At 44.8% G+C, this 21,890-nt stretch overlaps 2 protein-coding genes and 1 long non-coding RNA gene across 4 annotated transcripts in view; 1 reads left to right on the top strand and 2 right to left on the bottom strand.

Annotated features, from left to right (window-relative positions):
* adat1 (adenosine deaminase tRNA specific 1) overlaps positions 1 to 21,890 on the bottom strand; it is a 525,603-nt gene that overhangs the window by 139,326 nt on the left and 364,387 nt on the right. The window lies entirely within an intron of this gene.
* Positions 1 to 21,890, bottom strand: part of exoc3l1 (exocyst complex component 3-like 1) — a 490,744-nt gene that overhangs the window by 325,853 nt on the left and 143,001 nt on the right. The gene's annotated exons all lie outside the window — the stretch shown is intronic.
* Positions 2,536 to 20,678, top strand: LOC119124116. 2 transcript variants are annotated; one of them, XR_005098181.1, is made up of 2 exons: positions 2,536 to 2,549; positions 20,442 to 20,678. It is a non-coding gene; the product is annotated as an uncharacterized LOC119124116 (long non-coding RNA). The 2 variants fall into 2 exon arrangements; XR_005098182.1 differs by lacking the exon at positions 2,536 to 2,549 and adding an exon at positions 16,313 to 16,345.

The raw sequence follows: 21,890 nt of genomic DNA, 5'->3' as shown, positions 1-21,890 counted from the left end.
TAGGAGGACCTGGAAAAGAAAGTCCTGGGAAGGGAATTTCTTCGCTGGGCCAGCATCTTAGGTCTGCCGTCGTCTGACAGAGGTGGATTGACGGGATCCGGCAGTGCAACGAACCAGGGGACAAGTAAGTTAAAGCCCTAAAGTTGTGTGATTGTGTTGTTGGGAAACGCGTAAAAAGTTAAAGGTGCATGAGCTATACGGCTTTGGTTTGTCCAAGCTAAATAGGCAGGACAGAAGATTTTAAGTCTTGTGGAAGGAGGGGGTGTTGTAGAGTCCCCCTCCGGATGAAGTGGCTCTTCTGGAGCAGTGGTTCTCAAACTGTTTTATATATTTTTGTAAAATCTCACGTACCCCCTAGAGTACCTCCGTGTACCCTCATTTGACAACCACTGTTCTAAAGAGTACAACTTCGCGTTGGCAGGGCTGGGTAACAGGACTGTTGTCTTTAGTTCCCAGGGAAGGAAGGGGTGTTGTAGAGTCCCCTCTCCGGATGAAGCAGCTCTTTTTTTTTTAAAAGAGGACTTCGCGTAGGCAGGGATAAGAAATTTGTGTGGTCGAGAGTGTGACTGGTAGGATATATTGACTAAATAGCAGTTCTAGCATTGATCCACGGCAATAACACAGGCTAGTAATTTGTTGAAAGGTCAATTTAAACCTGCATTGAGGATCCTCAAAGAAAGAAAAAAAAAATATGTTTATGAAAAAAATTGTATAAACCTAAAATACCAAGCTAAGATGGGAAATAAAAACGGTAAATCCCTAGCTCTTGAAGGAGATGAGAAGTTCATGGCGAGTAAATTTCTTAATTGTATGCAATACATGCAGAAGTGGAAGAAAATGTATGGAGTAGAAGGAAAGTTGAAAGTTGAAGTGTGGAAGATAGTGGTTGATGTTTTGGAGGAGAGTGTAGATAGGACGACAAAGGGACTGAAAAAGAAAAGAAAAGAGAGAGAGTTGAATTGTGCTAGAATGTGGTTGAAAGCTTCACAAGAGAGAAGAGAACAAATTCAAAAGACATAAAATAGAAAGATAAAAAGTGATGAGGCCGCCAATCAATTGAGATTTGAAGAAGAATTCTGGGTGCCCAGTGGCATCCCATTTGATGATGCAGAGTGCTTATCAGCAACATCTTAAAAATGCACTCCTCACTGGTTTCCCCCCCCCGACTTAGGCAACTGGGTGAGGAACCACTTGGTGGAAGCAGACACTGCTTGTGTCACGACGATTGAGAAAGGCAAATGTTCTGATGTATTTCAGATCCGACAGCATAGACTACAAAAGCAAAAGCTCAGGTTTGTAATTTCAAGCTTGTAATGGTCAGAATTTTATCTTATAATAAAAACCGCATTCTGGCGGTCAACATCATCTTGAGTTCAAGTCAACATGAAATTGGGGACTCGCCAGAACGCGCCGTGTTGTGTTGTGTTGAGCTGGTTAGGGCAGTGGTCCCCAACCACCGGGCCGCGGACCGGTACCGGTCCGTGGGTCACTTGGTACCGGGCCGCCAAGCCGCACAGAATATTTTTTTTTATCGACGATCAATTAATTCAGGTCAAGACACTCGTCCCGGTCACGTGACATGTTTCCCCAGTCGAGCCCGCAAAGCTAATATGTGGCGACAGGCTAACTAACCAGGCAGTGAAGCATTCAAAACTGCTTCAACACATGGAGACCAAGCATCCTGCAATAAAAGACAAACCTTAAATCACTTCGGGTGTCATTGTCTCCGATTACGTCTAGATGGGACCGGCTCGTTTCTGAGAAACAAACTCAGTGCTCCCACTAATTCAACGTAATGGTAATGATATTATAAATGTATTATTTATTTATTTATATAAATGTATTATTTATTTATATAAATGCCTTGGGGGGGGGGGGGGGGGCGCTAGGAATTCACTGGGGAGCCAAAGGGGGCGCCAGCCTGCAAAAGTTTGGGAACCACTGATCTAGATGATGATGGTAATGATGAAGATACAATGGTCTTCTTCCAAAGTTCCCAAAGGGGCAGAGGAAGAGTTAGAGACCAACAAGGCCGCCGGCCGCCATTCAATTCAATCTCCACATCAAATTTGGACTGTTGGAACTGTGGGAAACGGGGACACTTGGCAAGAGTGTGTCGTCGTGTAAAACAAAACCAATCAAAGGGCGGAGGAAGAGGCAGAGGAAAAGTCACATTTTCAGCATGACAAGCTTCCTCCCCTTTGACCGCTCATGCTAATACAGAGAAAGAAAGAATAAGATGCCCATATGACAGCAAAACATGTCATTGTCGGATTATTATAATTTTTTTTGGGATTATTAGAGCTCCTGTCCATACAAGAAGTATGACAATGCTGTTTGTATGCCCAATGACAAATGACCTGAGATCAAATTGTGTGCACACTACAGTTAAGATTTGCAAAATAAATGGAAAAGAATTACAAATAGCTTCTAAAAGTAAAATAGAGAATAAATCTGACAAGTAAGACGAGCAAAAAAGGTGTTCTTAGTGCGTTCTATGTGTTCGTATATATTGTGCGTCATCCTTTTGTGCTGGTGTGTGTGTGCGTGTGCGCGCAGAGGATCCTCATGAATGGGTGTGTGTATGAGTGTGAGTGAGATGTGTGTTCTATGAAAGAAATCAGTCATGAAGAATGTTCAGGAGGCTGTTGAGCGATAATAGGGAAATCGAGAAGTGGACGATGATGTGTTTAAGTTGGTTGGAGAAACTAAGATGAGCAGTGTGTGGCAGTAGAGAAAATACGACGTGTGTGACAGAAAGTGACTAGAACGGTGGCTTGATAGGATGAGAATAAGAGACAGCAAATGTGTAGAAGACAGTGAAAGATGTCGAATGTGAACATGATGAAGGGGGCAACAGCAAAGTTGGCCTGCCTTTTGAGAAGGTGAGACTGATAAGCGTGCCTGCGCTCGCGCGTAGTCGCGGGTCTGGGCTGTGCGCGTGGGCCTGTGCTATGCTCGTGTGGGCGGTGGGCCGGCATCATGATTGTTGCAGGAAATGGCCAGCCTGTGACCAATCAACATTGATGCCGCGCCTCCCCCCTCGCACGGGGGTTGCTATGGCTGCGGGCGAGGCAGGGAAAGTGTGAGTTTCTCAGAGAATGTTTGAATATTTGAAGCAGGGTGATGCTCAGTGCCGGCTCTACACAGGGGCAAGAGGGGGCAACGCCCCCTCAAACAGATGTCCTGCCCCCTCGAATCAAACTGATAGAAGTGAAATATCCGCTGATAGAAACACACGTTAATCAGCCCCCTCTCTTCTCTCATGTCGGTGCAGTGTGTGTCCTCACGCAGCCTGCTGTCAGGACTCCGCGCCCCTCTGCAACCTTTACATCAGTCAGCAAGGCAGTGGACCATTACAATAACTCTTTGGCCAAACTTCTAGGTATCCACGCCCCCCAAAAAACCAAAACAGTCACTTTTTCACGCTCAGCCCCCTGGTACACCAGTGAGCTGCGTCTGATGAAATCAACTGGACGCATCCTGGAGCGTCGTCTCAAAGCCTCAGGACTGACCGTGCACAAACAGGCCTACAAAGAACATCAGAAGGCCTACTCAAAAGCCCTTGGGACTGCACGTGCCCAGTTCTACTCCAATATCATAAACAATACCCCTGGAAATTCAAAACAGCTCTTTTCAACCATCAACCACTTTCTCAAACCCCAACCCACCACTCCAACAGAATCCTCAGAGGTAGTGTGCAATAACTTTATGACCTTTTTTACCGCTAAGGTTGACAACATCTGCACCCAGCTCCTCTCCTCTTCTGGCCCCACCACTTCACCTCCTCCCCCCTTCCTTCCACCCGGGACAGTCCAGCCTCTCCACTGCTTCTCCCCTATCTTGCAGTCGGAGGTAGAGGACATCATCAAAAAGATGAAACCCTCCACGTGTGCCCTGGACCCTTTCCCCACAGCCCTCATTAAACAACAAACCTCAGCCATTAGTCCCCTAATAACCAATGTCATCAACCTCTCACTCCAGTCTGGCACTGTACCCCCTGCATTGAAGATTGCCATCATTACCCCCCTGCTCAAAAAACCCTCACTTGACCCGGACAACCTTGCCAACTACAGACCGATATCTAACCTCCCGTTCCTCTCCAAGGTTCTGGAAAAAGTGGTAGCTGCCCAACTTCACACTCATCTCACCCGCAATAACATCGCTGAGAAATTTCAATCCGGTTTTCGCTCTGGCCACAGCACTGAAACAGCACTTGTTAGGGTCACCAACGACCTTCTCATGGCTGCCGATGCAGGGTCCCCGTCACTCCTCATTCTGTTGGATCTGTCCGCTGCATTTGACACTGTTCACCACATTATCCTCCTTAACCAACTTCACTCCACTGGATTCTCTGGCACTGCTCTAACCTGGCTTCAGTCCTACCTCTCGAACCGAACCGAGTACGTTTCCCTGGGAGGGAAAAAATCAGACACTCACACTGTCACCTCCGGTGTCCCCCAGGGATCTGTACTCGGTCCTACCCTCTTCACTCTCTACATACTACCCCTCGGCAATATAATCAGGAAGTTCGGCATCTCATATCATTGTTATGCGGACGACACCCAGCTATACCTCAAACTCGACCCCCCGCCCTCCATAACCCAGCCTCCTCCATCTCCCTCATCCATCCTCTCCCTGTGTCTGGAGGAGATAAAGGCGTGGATGAATCTCAGCTTCCTGCAAGTCAACAGTGACAAAACCCAAGCCATGTTAATTGGCACTCCCCATCAGATCCATACCTGCCCAATAACAAGCATCTCATTCGCCGGTCTCACTATTCCCCTCTCAGCCACTGTCACCAACCTGGGTGTGAAACTGGACCCTCAACTCAACCTAGAGTCACACATAAAACACATCTGCAAAACCTCCTTCTTCCACCTCAGGAATATTTCCAAACTCCGCCCCACACTTACCCTGACGGATGCTGAGATACTTGTCCACGCCTTTGTCTCCTCAAGGCTGGACTACTGTAACGCACTCCTCATCGGGATCCCTAGCAAGAGCCTCCAGAGGCTTCAGTACATCCAAAACAGCGCTGCTAGGATCCTGATGAGGGTGCGGAAAAGTGACCACATCACACCCATCCTCCGTTCTCTGCACTGGCTCCCCATCAAATTCCGAATTGATTATAAGATCGCCCTCCTCACTCACCATTGTATCCTCGAACATGCTCCCCCATACCTCAAAGAACTCCTTGCCCCAAAACCTGCCACCCGAAGCCTCCGCTCATCCAATTCACACCTTCTCCACGTTCCGAAAACCAAGCTGCGCACCATGGGCGACCGGGCCTTCTGCCATACAGCCCCTACACTGTGGAACTCCCTCCCCGACCACCTGAGAGCACCCCAATCCACTGATTCTTTCAAAACCGGACTTAAGACTCACCTCTTTACCTTAGCATTTCTGTAATTTCTCTCATATCCTGGTTGTCGTCCAGTTGTTTTATACTTGTCCTTGTTTTGTTTTCTTGTTTTTGCCATGTAGCACTTTGAAATTGCTCCGAATATAAAGTGCGTTATAAATATAATTTATTATTATTATTATTATTATTACATAGTGTGTCCCATCCCGCTGCAATTTGGTCAATTAATTCTTATTAATCAGAAACTCCTCTGGGGATTCTAATTGCATCAATTTCAGTTAGATCATCGTCGCCTCTCAAATTTAAAAACATTTGGGCTTTTTCCAGCTTTCTCCCAGATCTTGGCATGTCGATACATATACAATTTTGGTTGACTACATTCTCTAAAAGCAATGGTTTCTTTTCTCTTTTTTTTTTCAACGGATATTATATAGAACACTGTCGCACATTTCACAATCAGTAGACGTGACAGATGTCACACAATCTTTTGTCAATGGCAACGGTACAACATAAAGAATCGGTCGTAAACCCATACATATAACATTCATTATTTCTTCTGTCTTTGCAGCTTGTTTTGCCATTAGCAATCAATTGTTTCTTTTACCAGTTACTCTTATAGTCACCTGAAACAAACTATCCACATTCATTTTAGAGATATTAATTCCATTCTTTAACATCTACAGCTGTTGTTGACAAAGTATTATTTCTTTACATAACGTTTTTGCCACAATTAAGGCATTCAGTGTTTATTTTGAAGCCAATTCAATCCATTTTGAGAATGCATCTATTATGACCAGGCATTATAACCTTGTGGATTGTGTTTAGCACATGTTAAACAAGCTCTACAATTTTTTTTTGTTATAAATGTTTTGAATATGAATCAAATTCATATGTTGTATAAAGCTGACTGAACTGCCCTTTCATCCCCCCCTGTTGAGCCATGTGTCTACACCATGTGACAACACCATGGCTCAATATCGCTGCCCATTTGTATCGGTTCATTTGTATGGGCAGATAATATTGCTGCCCATTTGTATCGGAATTTTTCCTTTCTCAAGGTGACAACCCAATCCACTAATCGAAAATAAAAAATCAACAAAATAACTGCTAGTAAATTAATATAATAGTTAATTGTTGTTGTTTCTTAACTTTAACCCAATCGCTCTCTTATTCTCAAATTTTAAATTTAGCTTTGAAATGTCGTTATTTCATAATTTTTCTTCATCCAATTCCAGAAAGCAAGTTCTTTCCATCTCTCAAATTTTGTTTCATCAAGGCTAGGCATTAATGCAGTGTGGACCAGTTTCTGCCCATAAACAAATTGCTTGCTTTTTTTCACTTCCTATTTTTACAAAATCGTTTTTGTTTTGCGGTGCAAATCAGATAGACTACAGTCTAAGAAATTATTTTGTATATTAGCCAATTTCATCCTTTTAACACATAACACTTACAGCACACAGACAACACAAAAACAGCAGAGACACAGCTCACAAACAATACCAACAAAAAACGCTGCGCAAACGTCATCCTCTATTTTGACGTTTTGGTTATACTTTTTTTTTCTCATCAGTGCCTTTTATCCTTCGTGCAACTATTGTCACATCTTCCTTAAGCATCACCAGGGCCGGTTCTAGGAATGCACATAAGAGGGGGAGGTCAGAAATGTGAAGGGGGCAGTCAGAAATGTGAAGGGGGCATGTTCTTTTTTTTTTTTTTTTTTTACACAATTTTAACACTGTTAGTGTTTTCTTCACGGCAGTTGTTAGCTGTGTGTCCAGATCTCAACCTGGAGAAGTGGATTGCACTCTGTCAGGCCTCTACACTAAGACCTGTCCAGCTTGGGTGTCCCACCTGAAGATTAAAGCTTCTGCTGGTATTGCTCTTAGGGTCACTGAGGCACGCAAACCCCCTGACCACAATAAGGTGGCAATCTCTCAGGGGGGGGAACATATAATATGAATGTTATATTAACTATTATTTGAGTTGTCGTTAATCAGTAGTTATATCACGGATCATTACGACGAGTTTGGTGGAGTTTTTACTGCTTCTTCCAACTCCTACCGCGCTGACTGTAACTTGACACTCTCTGGTTGCGTCTTGCCTCATTTGCATACTCACAGTGATTGGATGTTTAATAATAATAATAAATTATATTTATAACGCACTTTATATTCGGAGGAATCTCAAAGTGCTACATGGCAAAAACAAGAAAACAAAACAAGGACAAGTATAAAACAACTGGACGACAACCAGGATATGAGAGAAATTACGGAAATGCTAAGGTAAAGAGGTGAGTCTTAAGTCCGGTTTTGAAAGAATCAGTGGATTGGGGTGCTCTTAGGTGGTCGGGGAGGGAGTTCCACAGTGTAGGGGCTGTATGGCAGAAGGCCCGGTCACCCATGGTGCGCAGCTTGGTTTTCGGAACGTGGAGAAGGTGTGAATTGGATGAGCGGAGGCTTCGGGTGGCAGGTTTTGGGGCAAGGAGTTCTTTGAGGTATGGGGGAGCATGTTCGAGGATACAATGGTGAGTGAGGAGGGCGATCTTATAATCAATTCGGAATTTGATGGGGAGCCAGTGCAGAGAACGGAGGATGGGTGTGATGTGGTCACTTTTCCGCACCCTCATCAGGATCCTAGCAGTGCTGTTTTGGATGTACTGAAGCCTCTGGAGCAGGGGTGTCCAAACTTTTTGCAAGGAGGGCCAGATTTGATAAAGTGAAGGGGCCCGGGGGCCAATAGTTTTTTCGGACATTTTTTAACTACAAAAATGTCATGCAAATACACACTGTTATAAAACAAATTTCATTGTCACAATTGTCTTTATTTTTCAACTGACAAAATAACCAAATATGAGTCACTCAGGCAGATGTGAACAACTCTAAAAACACAAATTCTGCCTTTCATTCATATCTGAAGAGTCAGATAACATTGAACAAACAGTATGAAATACCTTAAATTTACATGAGTTTAAAATTACTTTTGCCTCATGAACATTTTAAACGGGAGTTATAAGTAATGCAAAGTTGTCTGTTATTATTAAAACTTAAAACTAGTGAATTTTGCTCTTGTCATTTACATTATCTTTCAGAAAATAATAGTTTGTGTCAGGTCTACAGGTCCATAACATCCACAGTCTTAACATGGCCACTTCGTAGCTTGCTTTAGTAATATTTATTTTTGACTCACAGTCCCGTGTGAAGAATCGCTGTTGTGATGCCAGTTCAGCTTGGAGCTGCTTCACTTTATCAGCGCGGTCACTCCCTGTTAGCTGGTCGTTTGTGTTCGCATGTTTAGTCTGATAGTGTCTCTTTAAGTTGAAATCCTTAAACAAGGCAACCGTCTCTTTACAAACTAACCTTTAGGACAATGTAGTATTGCTCCAAATGTTCGTTTAATTTCCTTTAGAGGTCCGTTTGCGCGTGTTAGCACGATCGCGAATTAGCATATTTCCGCTAACTCGTTAGCCTGCCCAGTACTTCTTCTTTGCTGCGGGCCAATAAAAACTGGACCGCGGGCCGCAGTTGGCCCGCGGGCCGTAGTTTGGACACCCCTGCTCTGGAGGCTCTTGCTAGGGATCCCGATGAGGAGTGCGTTACAGTAGTCCAGCCTTGAGGAGACAAAGGCGTGGACAAGTTTCTCAGCATCCGTCAGGGTAAGTGTGGGGCGGAGTTTGGAAATATTCCTGAGGTGGAAGAAGGAGGTTTTGCAGATGTGTTTTATGTGTGACTCTAGGTTGAGTTGAGGGTCCAGTTTCACACCCAGGTTGGTGACAGTGGCTGAGAGGGGAATAGCGAGACCGGCGAATGAGATGCTTGTTATTGGGCAGGTATGGATCTGATGGGGAGTGCCAATTAACATGGGTTGGGTTTTGTCACTGTTGACTTGCAGGAAGCTGAGATTCATCCACGCCTTTATCTCCTCCAGACACAGGGAGAGGATGGATGAGGGAGATGGAGGAGGCTGGGTTATGGAGGGCGGGGGGTCGAGTTTGAGGTATAGCTGGGTGTCGTCCGCATAACAATGATATGAGATGCCGAACTTCCTGATTATATTGCCGATGGGTAGCATGTAGAGAGTGAAGAGGGTAGGACCGAGTACAGATCCCTGGGGGACACCGGAGGTGACAGTGTGAGTGTCTGATTTTTCCCTCCCAGGGAAACGTACTCGGTTCGGTTCGAGAGGTAGGACTGAAGCCAGGTTAGAGCAGTGCCAGAGAATCCAGTGGAGTGAAGTTGGTTAAGGAGGATAATGTGGTGAACAGTGTCAAATGCAGCGGACAAATCCAACAGAATGAGGAGTGACGGGGACCCTGCATCGGCAGCCATGAGAAGGTCGTTGGTGACCCTAACAAGTGCTGTTTCAGTGCTGTGGCCAGAGCGAAAACCGGATTGAAATTTCTCAGCGATGTTATTGCGGGTGAGATGAGTGTGAAGTTGGGCAGCTACCACTTTTTCCAGAACCTTGGAGAGGAACGGGAGGTTAGATATCGGTCTGTAGTTGGCAAGGTTGTCCGGGTCAAGTGAGGGTTTTTTGAGCAGGGGGGTAATGATGGCAATCTTCAATGCAGGGGGTACAGAGCCAGACTAGAGTGAGAGGTTGATGACATTGGTTATTAGGGGACTAATGGCTGAGGTTTGTTGTTTAATGAGGGCTGTGGGGAAAGGGTCCAGGGCACACGTGGAGGGTTTAATCTTTTTGATGATGTCCTCTACCTCCGACTGCAAGATAGGGGAGAAGCAGCGGAGAGGCTGGACTGTCCCGGGTGGAAGAAAGGGGGGAGGAGGTGAAGTGGTGGGGCCGGAAGAGGAGAGGAGCTGGGTGCAGATGTTGTCAACCTGAGTGGTAAAAAAGGTCATAAAGTTATTGCACACTACCTCTGAGGATTCTGTTGGAGTGGTGGGTTGGGGTTTGAGAAAGTGGTTGATGGTTGAAAAGAGCTGTTTTGAATTTCCAGGGGTATTGTTTATGATATTGGAGTAGAACTGGGCACGTGCAGTCCCAAGGGCTTTTGAGTAGGCCTTCTGATGTTCTTTGTAGGCCTGTTTGTGCACGGTCAGTCCTGAGGCTTTGAGACGACGCTCCAGGATGCGTCCAGTTGATTTCATCAGACGCAGCTCACTGGTGTACCAGGGGCTGAGCGTGAAAAAGTGACTGTTTTGGTTTTTTGGGGGGCGTGGATACCTAGAAGTTTGGCCAAAGAGTTATTGTAATGCTCCACTGCCTTGCTGACTGATGTAAAGGTTGCAGAGGAGGAGGCGAGAAGCTGGAGGTCCTGTGCTATAGTGTCTTGGTTGATGTTTTTGAAATTTCTGAATGAGATTTGCCGCTTGGGTTTGGAGTGGGGGCGTGGGAAAGGCAGTTCCATTTGAATAAGTTTGTGGTCAGACACACCGACCTCGTGAACTTGTAGGTTGCTTATGGTCGATGAGGAGATGACAAGGTCAAGTGTATGCCCTTTGTCATGAGTGGGGACATTTACATGTCGAGTGAGGTGTAAACAGTCCAATAGTTGCAACAGGTCAGAGGCAGGGGGGCGGGAGGGGGTGTCGACATGGATGTTAACATCACCTAGTATGGTTAGATTAGAGGAAGTGGAGGTACAGAGGGTAGTGAGTAGATCGTGTAGTTCTGGAATGAAAGAGGAGTTTGGTTTAGGAGGGCGGTAAATAAGTAAAACTGTGATAGGATATGGAGGTTTACATTTGAATGCAAGGGATTCGAATGAGGAGTGATCAGGTAGAGGGAGGGGGGACAGCTCTAGATCAAGACGGTGGAGTACAGCCAGGCCACCGCCACGGCCAGTGTTGCGAGGTTTAGTTATGTATTTATAACCAGAGGGACAGGCTTCATTGAGGGATTGATAGACATCCGGTGGTTGCCAGGTCTCAGTCAGGCACATTATGTCTAAGCCTTTGTCCAGAATGAGGTCGTGAATAAATGATGATTTACGGGTGAGTGCTTGGATGTTGAGGAGATCCATTTTGATAGTGGCTGTGGGGCTGTGTTTAGGTAGGGGGCGAAGTAGAGAGAAATCCACTCCACGTTTTCTGTGCCACATGAAGTACAGTCCACTCTGTGTTGGAGTGAAATCCAATTCGTTTTGTCCTGGCCACCCGGGGGCCGCTCCGTGTTGGTGTCCGTTCCGTGATGGAGAAATGAACACTCCGTGTTTTACCGGCAACCCGGTGTCCGTCTTGTGTCGGAGTCCGCTCCGTGTAGGAGTGAAGTCCACACCATGTTTTCCAGGCCACCTGGAGTACTGCAGCCCCGCATGGTTGCTACAATAAGATCCAAGTGCGCCAGGTCTCTGATGACGTGTTGGACATGCGACGGGGTGTCGGGCGGAGGAGGAGCAGATGGATGGTACAGTGTTATTCAAGATTCAAGATTCAAGAGTTTTTATTCGCCATGTTTGAGCGTGCCAAACAAGGAATTTGACTTCGGTAAAACACACCCTCTGTTCAACATATAGGTGACTAACAACACTCAGGACATGTGAATAATGGCAAAAACAGTGTAGACAAATTCAAAAGGTGTGAAGAGCAGGATGTTATTGCACAGTAATGCCTCTGAGACTCTAAGAGTGGTGTGATTTCATCAGAGCAACAGCCTGGGGGAAGAAGCTGTCTCGGTGTCTGCTGGTTTTGGCGTACCGAGCTCTATAACGCCGTCCGGAGGGGAGTAGTTCAAACAGACTGCAACCTGGGTGAGAAGGGTCTGTAGAGATGTTCCTTGCACGTTTCCTGGTCCTGGACAGGTACAAGTCTTGGATAGATGGGAGGTTGATTCCAATGATCTTTTCTGCAGTCCTGATTGTCCGTTGCAGTCTGTGCTTGTCTTGTTTGGAGGCTGATCCAAACCAGACAGTGATGGAGGTGCAGAGGACAGACTGGATGATGGCAGTGTAGAAGATCTTCAGAAGCTCTCGCGGCAGGTTGAACTTCTTGAGCTGTCTCAGGAAGTACAGCCTCTGCTGGGCCTTCTTCCGGACAGAGTCTATGTGGCCGGTCCATTTCAGGTCCCGAGAGATTGTGGTTCCCAGGAACTTGAAGGTGTCTGTGGAGAGAATAGTATTACTGCGGATAGTGAGGGGCAAAAGTGGTGAAGGGTCTCGCCTGAAAAGTGTTATGGACGGGTTGGGAGAAAACAAAGTTACGACGGGTGCTTCTGTGGATGTAACGTGGTCTGCGGAGAAGTCCAAGTTGTTTGATGACTGAGACACACCCTGGAATGGTGTGATTACTCAGCTCCAGCAAGCGGGGGATGGAGTAAATTAACATAGTGCCGGTTGGAGAACACTGAACTTGAGTGTTAGCCATTGGCTAGGCTAGCCAGGATGCCTTGGCGGGGGGTGGTGGGGTGGGCGCGCCGTAGTAGGCAGCCGGCTAACTGTGGAGGTTCGCCGCGGTCCAGGCGACCGTGGGCCGACCGCGCCAGCCTCACCAACACCGTCCTCTCCTTCCTCGCCAGCTCCGCTCAACTAATGGCCCGATGCGGTCCCGGCAACTGCGGCCCGACCGCTCCAGCCTGCACACTAAAACTAGATGCTAAAAACTAAACTTTAATAATGGCTAAAAAAATAAATAAATAAAAACACTAAAACTAAACTAATTCTGGTGGAGAAGCGGCGAACAATCAGCGCCAGCGTCCTCTCCCCAGATTACTTCCGCCTTCCAGCCTTGTGTAGCCTTGATGTCTTTTGTATGCAAATGAGGTAGGCAATAAACCGGTAATAAACCCGTGTATGTAAATATAGGGGCAATAAACGGGGCAATAAACTCTCGCCAGTCTGGCTGGCGCCAAGATAACGCCAGTCAAGAGGGGGGGTGTCGCCATTCTTGGTTTGATGGCGCCATTTTGGATGGGGTTATGTCTGGGCATGTTTGGGGCCTGTATCAGCCGGCTGTAGAGTCAGATTTTCTAACAACCATTGATAAAATAGATTTGCATCCATTTTTTAGTGAAACAAACCAAAGAAGTGATACATCTGAGCTATCAGTGGTGGGTCAAGGGGGTGTTTTGTTGAAGAACTGTGTTGCTGCACCTGTTTTTACATACAATCGTGAGCTGAGGTGGAGTCATTAAAACGTCGTTTGGGTCCGAGTTGTCTCTGTCTAACTTTGTTGAAACAAGACATCTAAAGACTAGAGTCAAGACATCTGAAGGAAATTTAACATACAAGTAGAGTCATTAAATCACAAATCACTAGCTTTATCAGAGTGTTTTCGCAACACATTACTCTATAGGCGTGGTCTTCTCGCCGCCGAGTATGAGGTTAGTTTGGGATGGGATGACCATTGATCATTTTGAGAGGACAAGCCAGCGCATGAGCTCTGATCAGAGGAGTTGGAGTGCGTCAAAAGTTGTTTCGAGATGGTTAAAGGTAAGTCATGTTACTATTTTTATCGGTATAATAATAATAATAATAATAATAATACACTGAGGTTATCATGTAAACATGCTGTAATGTGTATGTAATGTCATGCAGATAAAATCGTATATGCTGATGTACATGTACCCTTTGACGACGACTTTAGTGGAGTTTATCTAGCACAATCAGACTACGGTGAGTCAGCCGTTCATCTACGATAGTTAATATAAATGCTATTAATTGGTGATTTATTTTTTATGTATGTAACAGATCTCGTGGCCGCGGCCACTAGACAAAAAGAGCCGCCGACACAAGCTGGTTTTGAAACCGAGACTCTAATGGACATCTCTGGACGTCATTTTGAAGCATCGAAGACGGCAGAGCCAATCGCATCAGAGTCACGTGATACCAACCAACTCACGCCCCACGCCGACCGACAGGAATTTGTCACGAGCATAGAGGCGGAACAGGAAGCATCCACAGACACAGAATTGGCGGACGCTTTATCTGCATACGAAGGCGTGAGCCTTCCTCAAGAGTCGATAAACAAAGTTAGAGGTATTCCTTCTTTTTTCTCTTTCTATGTTATCATTCGACTGGTTATTTTCTGGTATTATAACGATTTAACTGCTTTTTTAATATCTACCTCCAGTTAAGCGTCGTGACATAGGACGAGGGGTTCAAAGAGCGAGAAGGAGCAGACGGACAGCCTTCTACAACACGCGCCACTCAACCACCAGGGGGCCTGAGTCGACACGCGAGAGCCATCACCACAAGACTACAAGGCGTCCTGTAAAGTGCAGTGGTAATTGTATCTACAAAAGTCGGTTACAAGAATGTTTTAAGGTAATACGTATTCTGACAGATTTGGCCGAATCAAGATAGGTCCGATTTTTTTTTTACTACACTGTGTTGTTTCTGTTGTGATTTTCATAAAAAAGAAATATCATGGATCATTCTAACCTTACGTCAGCAGAGTCGGATTTCTTAACAAACATTGACGAAATAGATTTACAGCCACCTTGTGAAACAGACCAAAGAAGTGATACACCTGAGCTAGATTTGTCAAGCATTAACAATGATTTGCCATCAACCAATGCGTCTACAAGCCAAATATCAGATTTGCTCAACATTGTGAACAATGCCTTGTTGGAGGGGGAAAACATAGACAGTCCTGATATTCTTGCCCACTTGCAAGTTGTCGTAGATGAGCTGAACAATCAAAGTCTGAATGAAGGTAGACAGAGTCCTACACTGATCCCGTCACAATTGCTTAACATGATAGCAGAATTAAATAACCAAGCTAACGATAACAGCGGGCATAGCAGTCCTGATATTCCTGCTCAATTGCTGAACATGATACAAAATCTAAATACGCAGCATCTGATTGACCCATTGACCGTTAAGCCTGTCGATTCAGCGCCGGGTGTTATTGATGACAGCACGCCCGTATTTCAGCACCATCGTGACAATGCTTCTGTAATAACTGTTGACACTCCACCGGCATTTCAGCCTAACAACTGCTCTGTTATAATTGATCACGAGATAGATGTTATTGATGACAACACACCAGCATTTCAACACATACCCCACCAATCTAACAACAGTTCTGTAATAACTGATCAGCGCGGCGGTTCTGTTGTAGTCAATAGACCGCATTTCAATAATATTGAGGTAAGGCGGCAGTTAAATATACCATCGCAAGCGAACATCAATGATTTTGCAACCTTTTACCTCCAGATTGAGGAAAAAATAGATGATGTCTTGCGAGAGGTTGATGCGCGAACACAGCCAGGTGACGTGATTCAAGCTGAGTTAGTGGCTGGAAATGATAGGGCTCACATTTACCAGCAAAAGAGCGACATAAACTCTATCAGAGATAATGTATCGGCTCTGCTTGAGCGTCTAGCTCAGGGGTGGCCAACCCGCGGCTCGCGGCTCGCTGGACAATGAACACAGGACGTTTTTAACAGAGTTAAAGTTGTTTTTTGTTGAACGCTATGGCAAGCCATTCTCCCTGATATGTCGGACGTCATTAGCGCATTTAAAAGCTTCAAATGTTCAGCGCCACTTCAGCTCACTTCATGCCAATATCGATAAGGACTTTCCAAAAGGGACTGAATTTCGCAAGCACAAGTTTGGACACTTTGAAAAGTCAGGCAGAAAAATAGGTACAATTTTTTGAAAAAATTACGAAGCACTCAGAGACTGTCACGCTTGCATTGTTTCAACTGGCTTGGAACATTGCACGGGCTAAAAAGCCATACAATGAAGTGGAGTTCGTTAAAAAATGCCTCAGTGAGGTTATTGAAATCTTGTCTCCTGAAAACGACAAACTAAAACGAATGGTCTGTCCCGCCACACATAGTAAGTGAAAAAACTTATGTTTTTGTTTGTGGAATTTGTTGAACTGAGAATTTGTCTGTGTGAGACAATGCACACAATGTTCATTGTTGAAAATGTGGTCTTTGGTCTGTGGTTTTAGTACTGTAGGAGTCAATTTGTCATTATCATGTTGGTGCGTGACATGATAATGTCACACAATAAATTTGGCTGAGCAGAGGTGTGTGTGTGAGTGTGCATGTGTGTGTGTGTGGGTGTGTGTGAGTGTGTGTGTGTGTGTGTGGGGGGGATGTTCATGTGTGCTCATGTGTATGATGTGGCTCTTTGCGATGACACAGTAAAAAATGTGGCTCTTAGTCTCTGACTGGTTGGCCACCCCTGGTCTAGCTCAATCAAATGTAGAGCTTTTGGCTGATGAGAGCTTAGAGCTTATTGTACAAATAGTCACCCCATTGCGCGGCGGAATGCGTCGCAGATTGGTGAACAGTACCAACAAAGAAATTTTGAGGCTGAAAAAACGACACTTACACATACCTCGTAATAAGGACAACAATCTATGCTTTGTTCTCTCACTAACCTATCTGCTAAATGACACACTAACAACAAAACAGGCCACAAGACAGGCACGGCCTTTACATGAGAGTGTGGGGTTGAATTGTCAAACACCTGTGAGTCTGGGGGATGTCCAAAAATTTAAAAAAGTTCTCAGATGGAAAATAACTGTAATGTACCGAAAAGAAGACAGCCGCCCCATGACTTTTTTCGACACACATTATCCCAAAACAGACGAAGACACTTTATTTGTCTTACACCTCGAGGGGCATTACTACGGCGTGAAAGCTATAGAGGCATTTGTTGGACACGCTTTTTTCTGCAGACACTGCTACAGGGGCCACGAAAATTGGCAGTTTCACCATTGTGAAGGACACTGTAACATTTGTCTCGATCCTCGTTGTAAACAACGGCGATTTAAACATGTTATCTGCCCCGATTGTAACATAACTTGCCGTAATGAGGAATGCTTTGCCAAACATAGAGTTTCGAGCGACGAACCTCATACAAAAAGTGCTTGCAGTGTGGTCTCCAATATTATGGGAAAGCTGATGGTACCGGTGCTAAACATCGCTGCCCTGTTAAAAGATGCGCAGTGTGTGATGAAATCTTAAATCAAGATGATGATGCCTTGCTGAACTCTCACATGTGCTACATCCAGCCCATCAAGCCTCAACCACCTTGCAAAAATGTAGTCTACTACGATTTCGAAACCTATGTAGATGCAGATGGATTACACAAACCTTTTCTTGTCTGCTGTAAATCAAATAGACTGTCGAAACAGTGGTTTGGCACAGACTGTGTTGACAAATTTCTCACATTTTTTCGAAACCCCCGGTTTAAACAAACGACATTTGTTGCACATAATGCGAGAGGTTTTGATTCATACATCTTGATAAGGAGAATGCTTGAATTAGGTATCAAACTTGACATTCTGATGCAGGGGAGCAAAGTTCTATCATTTGTCGATTTAGACACAAAATCTCGTTTCATAGACTCGCTCTCATTCTTGACGATGCCTCTAAGTGCGATGCCTAAGGCCCTGGGGTTTGAAGACAAATCAAAGGGTTGTTTTCCACATAAATTCAGCTCTCTAGAACATCGAAACTACGTAGGGTGTCACCCTGACCCTACGTACTACGATATCGAACGAATGTCACCCTCTCAACGAGCTAAGTTTGATGAATGGTATGTCAAAGAAGCTAGCGGTGTGTTCGATTTTGCTAAACAGGCGATAGCCTACTGCGAGAAGGATGTTGACCTGCTGATGCAAGGGTGTGAGAAATTCAGGAGTGAGTTTTTTGAAGCCACCGGAACAGACCCCTTCAATGCTGTGACAATAGCCTCTGCGTGCCTGAAAGTTTTTTGCACTAATTTCCTAACCCCTCAAACACTAGCCATTACACCTTCAGACAACTACATGCGTCAGTACAAAGCTTTCTCGCATGATTCTATTCAATACCTGCAATGGGTCATGCATAGCCAAATTATTCACATTAGGCATGCATTGAACGGGGGCGAGGTTAAGATAGATAACTACACGGTAGACGGGTATTCTGAAATCGGGGGCGTGAAAATAGTTTTTGAGTATTTTGGTTGTTATCACTACGGCTGCGCAGAATGCTACGACCTCTCTAAAATATGTCCGACAACAAAACGCCCCTTTCAGGAGAGGTTTGATAACACCCAAAAGAAAATTCAGGAACTACAGCTTAAACAGGATGTGCACCTTGTAATTATGTGGGAGCACGAATGGCTGCAAATGAAAAAGTTGAACATAGAGATGAAGGAATTCCTGAAAAAAGCCAAATTTCCTACACCGCTCAAGCCGAGGCAGGCCCTTTTTGGGGGTCGAACAAACACATTCGTTTTAAGATACACTGCAGAAGCTGATGAGAGGGTGTTGTACGTTGATGTGACATCATTATATCCATACATCAATAGTACAGGCACCTACCCTATCGGTCATCCAACGATTATCCACGGTGATTTTAAAGACCCCAGGTTATATTTCGGTTTCATCAGCGCCACAGTCAATCCGCCCCGTGGTTTGTATTTTCCTGTTTTACCCTTCAAAACAGCTAAAGGTAAACTCGTCTTCACACTGTGTCGTACATGTGCTGAGGATAACAACCAACAGACAGCGTGTACACATAATGATGAGCAAAGATCGTTAACAGGTGTTTGGACAACCCCTGAATTTGTTAAGGCACTTGATCTCGGCTACACGGTTGCAGATATTACAGAAGTATGGCATTACACAAGAGCGAGCGACACAATTTTCCGTGATTACATGCGAACATTTCTAAAAGGTAAACAGGAATCTTCAGGTTATCCGGTGCACGTGGTCAATCAGGCTGATAGAGAAAGATACATACAAGGGTACACGATTCATCAGGGTATCCAACTAGACCAGGGGTGTCAAACTCATTTTTTTCGCGGGCCGCATTGTAGTCATAGCTTCTTTCGGAGGGCCATTATGACTGCCAACCCAAATAAATGTATGAGCACCTCATATTATATACAGTAAAAGCTACAAAACAAACTGACAAATAACTAGTTTTCAAATCAAACGAGGAAAAACTGGTCAAATATTTTAAAAAAAAGATATTATTAAAAGTGAAGACAATTTGCAATTCTAATGATGACACGAATTTGATGCACAATTTGTCTTTGCGGGCCACATAAAATGATGTGGCGGGCCGTATCTGGCCCCCGGGCCTTGAGTTTGACACCTGTGAACTAGACCCTTCCAAAATTGCTGTAAACCCGGGAAAAAGACAAGTTTCAAAACTCTGTCTAAACAATCTATGGGGAAAACTCGCGCAGCGTGAGAACATGACAAACACAAAAATTGTGACAAAATCTGAGGAATTTTTTGAACTTCTGTTTTCAGGTCTGTACGATGTGAAATTCTTCCACTTTATCAGCGAAAAGCTTTCGATTGTACAGTATTGTTTCAACATAAACAATGAGATACCCGCCTCAAAAACATCAAACGTGGCGGCGGCGTGTTTCACAACAGCATACGCGCGTCTAAAAATGTACAGCTATTTAGAAATTTTACAGAGGCGAGTTCTTTACACCGATACAGACAGCCTCGTGTACACGGTGAAACCTGGCGAAAGTGTTCTCCCTCTAGGGCAGGGGTCACCAACTCCGGTCCTCAGGGGCGCCAATCCAGCCTGTTTTAGGTGCAGCCCTGCAACAACACACCTGATTCAAATGATCAGCTCATCAGCAAGCTCTATTAAGGCTGATAGCGATCCTGATTATTTGAATCAGGTGTGTTGCAGGGGGGATACATCTAAAACAGGCTGGATTGGCGCCCTTGAGGACCGGAGTTGGTGACCCCTGCTCTAGGGGATTATTTGGGTGATTTGACAGATGAGCTTTCGAATGACAGCATTTCAGAATTTGTCTCAGCAGGGCCGAAAACATACGCTTACAGGACGCGGGAGACAGGTCACACAGTCATGAAGGTGAAGGGGATCACGCAGACTCACGAAAGCAGTCAGAGCATTAATCTCGATAGCATGCTCAATTTGGTTCAGGGGTACATCGACACAGCAGGTGCAACCTCAGATGTGCTTTACGCCCCCCAACACAGCATTGTTCGCAATAAGAGAGGGTTTCATCTAAGAAACACGTCATTTTCCAAGCGGCTTCGTGTGGTGTACGATAAAAGAAGGTTGCTGCAGCGAGGCACCACTGAGCCATTTGGTTATTGATCTCTCTCTCTCTCTCTCTCTCTCTCTCTCTCTCTCTCTCTCTCTCTCTCTCTCTCTCTCTCTCTATCCATACGTACAGCTGTGTGTGGAAATGGCTTTTAACCAGATTGAATTTGACCCTAGATTAGAACTTCCTTTTTCATCTTTAGTAGCAGGGCCTTCAGGTTGTGGCAAGACTTTCTTTGTAAAAAATGTAATGGAAAATCCTGAACATGTTATGAGAAAAAAACCTGATAATATTGTCTGGGTTTATACTTCATATCAACCAATGTACGATGAGCTCAAAAACCTGAATAAAGACATAATTTTTATCAAGGGACTGCCTGAATCTTTTGATGACGAGAAGTTGTTCCCGCCGCAGCAGCACCATCTACTGATTCTGGACGACATCATCTTCCAAGCTTCGGATAATCCAGAAGTGGTCCGAATATTCACCCAATATAGACATCATAAAAATTTAAGCGTTATAATGCTAACACAGAATGTATTCCATCAGGGGAAATTCAGCCGTTCTATTAGTTTAAACAGTAATTATTTGATTCTGTTCAAAAACCCCCGCGATAAATTGCAAGTGAATGTTTTGGCGAATCAAATTTCTCCCAACAACCGGAGGTTTTTCCTGGAGTGTTTTGAGGATGCTACAAAGGAGCCGCACGGGTATTTAGTGATAGATCTGACACCTTCGTGCCCAGAACAATATAGACTACGTACAGGTGTACTACATAACCAGTGGCCTGTAGTTTATATCCCCAAACAATAAAACGATGACGAAGCTTTTAAAAACAAATGCTCCATTACTCAAGTCTTTGTTTACATCCAAACCGGCCAAACGTAAGCATTTACTCCTCAGAGGTCCTACTAGTTTAGTGAAAGCATTGTGTGAGATTGCTCTGAATCTTCTAAAAGGACATCTACCCTTAAAATCAAAACTCTATAAAAAAAACTAAAAAAGCAGAAGAAAAATATCCGCTTTTTGGCGGATAAGAAAAATACTCTGAAGAAGAAAAGAGCTGTGTTAGTTCAGAAAGGTGGTTTCATATTGCCTTTACTAGCTGCATTCGCACCTGTTCTGGGAAGCGTTGTTTGTGGTTTTGTGAACAAATAATAAAATGACTTTGAAAACGGCGCAGAAAATGTACCTGGTCTCCCCCTACCAGCTCGAGAGGTTACACAAGCCAGCCCCGACCATTCGCGATACAGCCGAGTATTCTTTGGATGAAGAGATGAAACAGGTTTTGGATAATAAAAATTTAAATCAATATGAAAAGATCAAAATTTATCAAGCCCTGATAGGGTTGGTCAAACAAAAAGACTCTGAGCAAATTCCCATTACGATTCGCAATGAAGGGAGCGAGGGGGGTGAAAGAAAGACGACACAAAAGTTAAAGTTAAAGTCCTAATGATCGTCACACACACATCTGGGTGTGGTGAAATTTGTCCTCTGCATTTAACCCATCCCCATGTGATTTTGATCCATCCCCTGGGGGAGAGGGGAGCAGTGAGCAGCAGCGGTGCCGCGCTCGGGAAT

Source organism: Syngnathus acus, chromosome 6, assembly GCF_901709675.1.
Source record: "Syngnathus acus chromosome 6, fSynAcu1.2, whole genome shotgun sequence".
NCBI classification, from domain to species: Eukaryota; Metazoa; Chordata; class Actinopteri; order Syngnathiformes; family Syngnathidae; genus Syngnathus; species Syngnathus acus.
Note: the sequence above shows the minus strand (reverse complement) of the source record. Positions and strands in the feature narration are given on the sequence as shown.